The sequence below is a fragment of the Brassica napus genome, chromosome C3 (assembly GCF_020379485.1).
Source record: "Brassica napus cultivar Da-Ae chromosome C3, Da-Ae, whole genome shotgun sequence".
Classification (NCBI taxonomy): domain Eukaryota; kingdom Viridiplantae; phylum Streptophyta; class Magnoliopsida; order Brassicales; family Brassicaceae; genus Brassica; species Brassica napus.
This window is the reverse complement of record NC_063446.1, coordinates 32,378,908-32,385,374: the sequence shown is the minus strand read 5'-3', so window position 1 is coordinate 32,385,374 and position 6,467 is coordinate 32,378,908. Positions and strand designations below refer to the sequence as shown.

At 39.2% G+C, this 6,467-nt stretch overlaps 1 pseudogene; it reads right to left on the bottom strand.

The window, feature by feature from the left end:
• Positions 1–3,770: 3,770 nt before the first annotated feature.
• LOC125583939 lies at positions 3,771–6,139 on the bottom strand (annotated as a pseudogene).
• Positions 6,140–6,467: the final 328 nt, after the last annotated feature.

Genomic DNA, 6,467 nt, shown 5'->3' with positions numbered 1-6,467 from the left:
AACGTGTACGGGGCACGTACCCCCACCCCCAGCTAACTTTATATTTTTTAGTAAATGCTATAAAATGTATATCAGCGTCCCTAACTCAAAAATGAAATACATGTTGTAATTAGAGAGTTTAGAGACTGAATATTTATGTGTTCTTATTAATGATCAAGGGGTTTCTTATATAAGGATTACAAGATGAAGATAAATGGAAAGTATCCAAAAACCTAAACTCATTAGGATTAGAAAAACTACTAATACATAATAACGGAAAGATTACATATACTAGGAAAAGGAAAGGGTTTCCTTTTCTCTAAGCTTTGTGACCGTCTCTCTCTCCTAAAGTCGGCTCTCTCTCCTCTCTCTACGGCTTCGGTCGTCTCTCCATCTTCTAGGTATTGGGCCGGTCTCGGTCCGGGTCTGGTTAATGGCAATCCACTCCATGATTTATAACACTTCCCCTTGGATGCCATAACCATACAGGATTTGTAGTACGCTTCATGTTGCCTCATTAAAACCTTATCAGGAAAACCTAGTGAGACAAAACCATGATGAAGGAAAAAGAGTACAACACGCACTACTCCCCCTGATGTGAACCTCAGTGTAGGTTCTACATTCTACACATCTTGGTGCGTGATATTTCCTGTATGTATAGGATGGGAGTAATCGGCCAGTATCATTACTGAACCGTAATTAGACCACTTCGACTTCTTAGGTTATTTCTCATGTCCTTTGACATCAAGTGTCCCGGTAAAGCATACGTGCTAAGCAATGTGAATCACATTGTCCTCGGAGATCACTATTGGGTCTTTGCAAATCGTGTTTGCATATGTCCATAGTCTAGACGTGATCGTCTACTCTTAACTCTTTACTATGGTCGGATAAACCAAGTACTCATGGACAATGTACTAAACATGGTTATCATGAACCTATGTCTTGATCTGGCCGATCCATGTCTGGATCATAGACCTAGTTTATACATGTCCACTAACACTCTCATGGATGTGGACATCGATTTCTTTGCCTTAGGTAATGCCGTATTCATTTTGCATTCCTATCTTAATGATGGCGTCTCATGACCTTAGTTGCTGTGGATCATCACACGCTAAGTATATATTATTAGGTCATGAATCTCGGCTTTCACAAGCTTATGGACTACAATACATTTGTATCCGGTTGATCCTTTGTCTCTACTAGCCCATGATCAAGAAGAAGGGCTAGACGTCTTTTAGTCTTAAAAGCCGGACGCGTCTAGTAGGATAGCCAGACGTTCTTTCCTGAAGAGTCGGATGCCCTTAGACGGACAGAGTCAGACATCTTTAATTTGAAGTGCCGGGGCCGGACGCTTTTGATCAGACACCCACATAGATTTACTCTATGCCTACTAACCTCTTTTAGGTTTAGTATAATCACAAGAAATTTCAAATATATGGACTGTATTGGATTGTCTTTTATACAACTCCAAGATCAATGATCATGCGTGATCAATTTCTTTTACATACTATATGCAGCTGCTTTATGTTTCAGTCCATGAATCAGCTTAGGAACGAAGTTGTTCTTTCATCTTATCCAGTGATCCATATGGTGCTTACTACATCATTTGTATCTAATTTCTTTCTTATGACCAGACCATTCTCAATTTCGAAAATCGGTAGCAGCAACCACCACATAGGAGTTTATCTCCTTATAATTTGTTCCTTTGATCTCTGTGAGTACCTTGTGTAACAAGCTATGAACTAATGTTGTTTAGTAGGAAAACATGAACACCTTTACATCATGTACATCTCTCACGGTTTCCTTACTTCTCACAAGATCCATCTATTTCACTGGTTTATCAGATGGCGTTTCTGTATATGTATATGACCAATACGCTCATCTCTCTTTTAGATACTTTGAACCTCCACGTTTTATCTTTCAATATAATCTTTATGATCTTTTATGATTGTATGAGTACTCATTTGTGGGTTCATGATCCTCGTTCATCTCTTTATGTTCAAGTACTATAACATTATGTATCTTTATATAAATGTGTGTGTGTGTCGACACTTTCATGTGGTTCCATTATATTCTAGACATGATCTATAGATTTGAGATCTTATTATCCAGGACCTTTATTACCTAGTAGCTTGGCGTCCCAAGACTACATGGTTTGGTACCTTAGATGTGTAGCTGCGCAGCCTTTTCTCAATGTCTAGTATGGTTTCTCTTATAATCTCGGATCTGTATTCTATGCACCATTTCTCTATCCGAGATTCCTTTATCTTATGGAACACTTGGTCTATCTTGTATAGACTCTATAGCAACTTGATTATGTCTCTTCTAGGACATTCATTTGGTGCTAAGCTGGTTAGTCATTTCTCGGGTCAGTGTCTGGCATTTCGATTAGCTTCTCAATTAGATAGCTTTGTATAATCTTTCTTTGGATGTCTTAAATCATAATGTATAGTCCGAGGATCTTTGCCAAGACAATGATGGTTAAAACCATTCGTACTTTTAACATTCTTTATCCAGCTTATAATCTTTCTCCTTTAATATTCAGATTCATTTGTTTCATGCAATCCGTACCTGGCCACTATTTGATCACCCATGTTTTGGCTCTCGGTCCTTTTGATTTCGTGGAGAAAGTCCTATTATTATATGTTCCCAATCCTCTTCTGAGGTTCCATCTTAGATGGCACATGTATGTATGTGGTGGTTTATTCAAAATCTCTTAAGATGGTGTATGTCTGGTTTTATGACCCGTATTCAATCTGAGATGAGAATATCTATGCTCACTTATATGGCTTGATGCATATTATCATTCTATACATGTAAAACATAATGTCTCCAAGCTTATAGACTTTAGAATCTTAGTCTTATAGATAATGGCTTACATGGCCGAACCTTTTATAGGTAATGGCTTACTTGGTCGAACCTTTATAGGTAATGGATTGTGTGCGGCCAAGCCTGCACTATGCGGCCAAGTCACGACCAAGTCACGGCCGAGCCGTTTATTCTCATGGTCTCTTCAGCCGGGTAATGGCCTCTTTGGTTTGGCCGTTTGTATCATGGCCTCTACGGCCGAGGAATGGTCCTTTATGGCCGAGTAATGACCGAGCCATATAACATGGTCTTAGACCATAGTGGTACACGAACTTGTAGTATTGATCATGGGTTTATCCTCTCTCCCCCTCATGACCATACTATAAGGTCGTGGTGCTTGGGACAATTAAGCCTAATGAGTTTCCCTTTGTGTACATGTTTCACAACGTGAGATCTTTTACGGGATAACTCTGTGCCTTTTCAATCTTTGCATCAAGTTTAGACTTTAGGATGGCTAATCCTATCATGCCATATAGTGTAAAATTTAGTGGTGTTATCTCAATATGGTTACCACATCTCTTGCCTCTTTATCATACTGATCTGTAGCATAGTTTTGATCAGTAGAGATCATAGGTATAGTCTCGACCACTTTCTTTCAAGGTCTTAGGCGTTTTTCTTGTTAAAATCTAAAGGAACTTGTTTCCTTCCTTACCCATTGTTTCTACTTGGAAACCATACATTATAACTTCAATGGGTCACATGTTCTTTTGGGTGTGTATAATGCCTTTTAGGGCAATGCCTTAGCCATAGTTTTTTTACTATGCTTACTATACCCATTCATGATTTCTTACTTGGTTTTATGCCCTTTAGGCAACTCTTTAAAATCATTTATATGTTCAAGTAAGATCAGGCAAGATAATGAATTCAAAATCAATTTTTATTATATATATATATATAATCGTGAAACATCAAAGCAAAACATAAAGCAATAAGACAAGTCGTATCGAAATTTAGTCCTTGAGACAATCAGAAGTCTCAAAGTCCATCTGGTCATCTTTAGCAATGTCGGAATCATTATCGGCCAAATATCCGGAATCGTGAACCATGTGAGCCTCCGGGTTCTTGTTCTTCAGACTTTCTTGGTAGAGCTCACATAAGTGCTTAGGGGTTCTACAGTTCTTGGCCCAATGGTTTCCCATTCCACATCTGTGACAAACGGATTTGGTCGAGTAAGACGGTTTGGATATGCCGCCTCGACCACGGCCATAACTACCTCGGCCACGGCCATAATTGGAACCACGACCACAGTTATTGTGGTTTCCTTTCCGGCCGGTCGAGTAGTTGTCTCGGCTGTTCGAGTAATTGTCACTACCACGCCCCTTGTAACCACCACGGCCATTGCCGTGTGATCTCTTATTGTTTTGGACGTAATTGCACTCGTTGGGTTCTTTTTTTTCAACCTCATTAGCTTTCGGTAATGGTGCTGTTCCAACAGGTCTAGCTTCACTGTTCTTCATCAGGAGCTCATTGTTTGCCTCGGCCAGAAGCAGGCACGAGATCAGATCAGTATATGTGGCGAAGCCTTTCATTCTGTACTGCTGTTGCAGTATCACATTCGATGAATGGAATGTAGAGTAAGTCTTCTCAAGTAACTCTTCTTCGGTTACTACTTCACCACAAAGTCTCAGCATCGAGACCGTCTTAAATAAGACTGAATTGTACTCATCCACCAACTTATAATCCAAGAATCTAAGATTCTTCCAGTCGTTTCTAGCCTTTGGAAGTAACACCGTTTTCTGGTGATAATATCTATGCTGTAAAGCATCCTAAAGTTCTAGTGGATTTTCCATCGTGATGTACTGATCTTTTAGACCTTCAATGAGGTGATGGCGTATAATACTTATAGCCATGTACCGATTCTTATCGGTTTCATTGTTGCCCTTGATGATAGTATCACCAAGTCCCTTTGACCTTAGACTGATCTTTGTATCTAGCGCCCACTGCAAGTAGTTATCTCCGGAGATATTAAGGGCTGCATAGTCTCTGTTTGAGATTTTCGACATCTGAATCACATCATCATTCAAAATTAAGTCTCACAATGTGATCATGTGGCCGCAAGATAATCGACAAGCTTGGCCACAAACATGTCTTACGCATTTATGAAAATCAAGCAATCTAATCGACCATGGTGCGAAACAATCATCAAGCCACACGGCCATGTACTTCTGCTTAATGCAAACGGTTTCAAGATTTTATAAACTACATGCTGGTCGATTCCTTTTAAACAGTATGAATGCAATCCATATTCAGATTCATATGTATGCAAATAATCTTAATCAATTCTAGGGTTTCGGTTTAAACTTTAGTAGGATTCGATTTTAAGATTAAGGTTTCAAAGCCTTTAGGAATATAAATTGAGATTAAGTGTTTTTAAACATTTAAACATTCAAGCAATGCCTTACGGACAAGATGAGACACACGGCTATTTTAGTTCAATTCATCATCCCTGGAATTAGATCTAAGTTCAATTGCAATCAATCAGTAGTGATAAAGTTCGAGTATGAAGGCAATAAGGCCACACGGCCATGAGATGATATAATCAAGGGTTTATCAAGTGTTTAGTTTAAACAAGTCAAGCAATTCATATTCGAGTTTAAACAATCATAGCAATCTTTCTAGGTGATCAAATAAAACAATCAAGTTTCAAATCAAACAATTAAAACCGATTTTCCAATTTAGGGTTTTAGGGTTTTCGAAACTTTGATCTTTGATCAAGGGAATTTGATTTGAGATTCAAAATCATTAAGGAGATCGGACTTATTCGAGCTCCGATTTACTATTTAGGATTTGATCTATTTTTCCTATGGCTTTCATCTTTAGAGTTCTGATTTTAGGGTTTCAATCTTTACAAAACAACCAGGTTCGATTCATGTTCTCAGAATTTAGGATTACCTTTGTTTTGCAGGTTGTATAAACCGGACCTCCAAGGTGAACGGATGAACCTCGGACGCGAGCTGCGACACGGATGCGAGTTGTCTTCTTCCTATCGAGTCTCGAGCTGGTTGATTGGGAACTCAAGCTGGCTGTGATGCGAACTGGAAACTGAGGTTGTCTAGGATCAGGAACACCTTAGGGCTGGAGCTGATCGGATGATGACGAGCTGGAACGCAATTAAGAATAATTTAGGGTTCTTCGGGATTAGGGTTCCAAAAGACCAAGGCGGCGTCGCGTATTGTTTCTGAAAGTGAGGGCGCATCTGAGATCGGATCGACGAACGGTTTACGCTGATGGATTCGTCTCGTCAAAAGCTTCAATTTGATATGTGGCTCGTCGTCTGGTTCCTCAGGGTTGGAGAGATCGATCGATTTTAAGTTGCGCCTGGATTAGGGTTTATGTGTGACGGATTTTAGGTTAGGTTTTGTCTCAGGGTTTTGGAGTCTATCGTGCTGATAACGTGTTGTAATTAGAGAGTTTAGAGACTGAATATTTCTGTGTTCTTATTAATGATCAAGGGGTTCCTTTATATATGGATTACAAGATGAAGATAAATGGAAAGTATCCAAAAACCTAAACTCACTAGTATTAGGAAAACTACTAATACATAATAATAGAAAGATTACATCTACTAGAAAAATAAAAGAGTTTCCTTTTCTCCAAGCTTTGTAGCCGTCTCTCCCTCC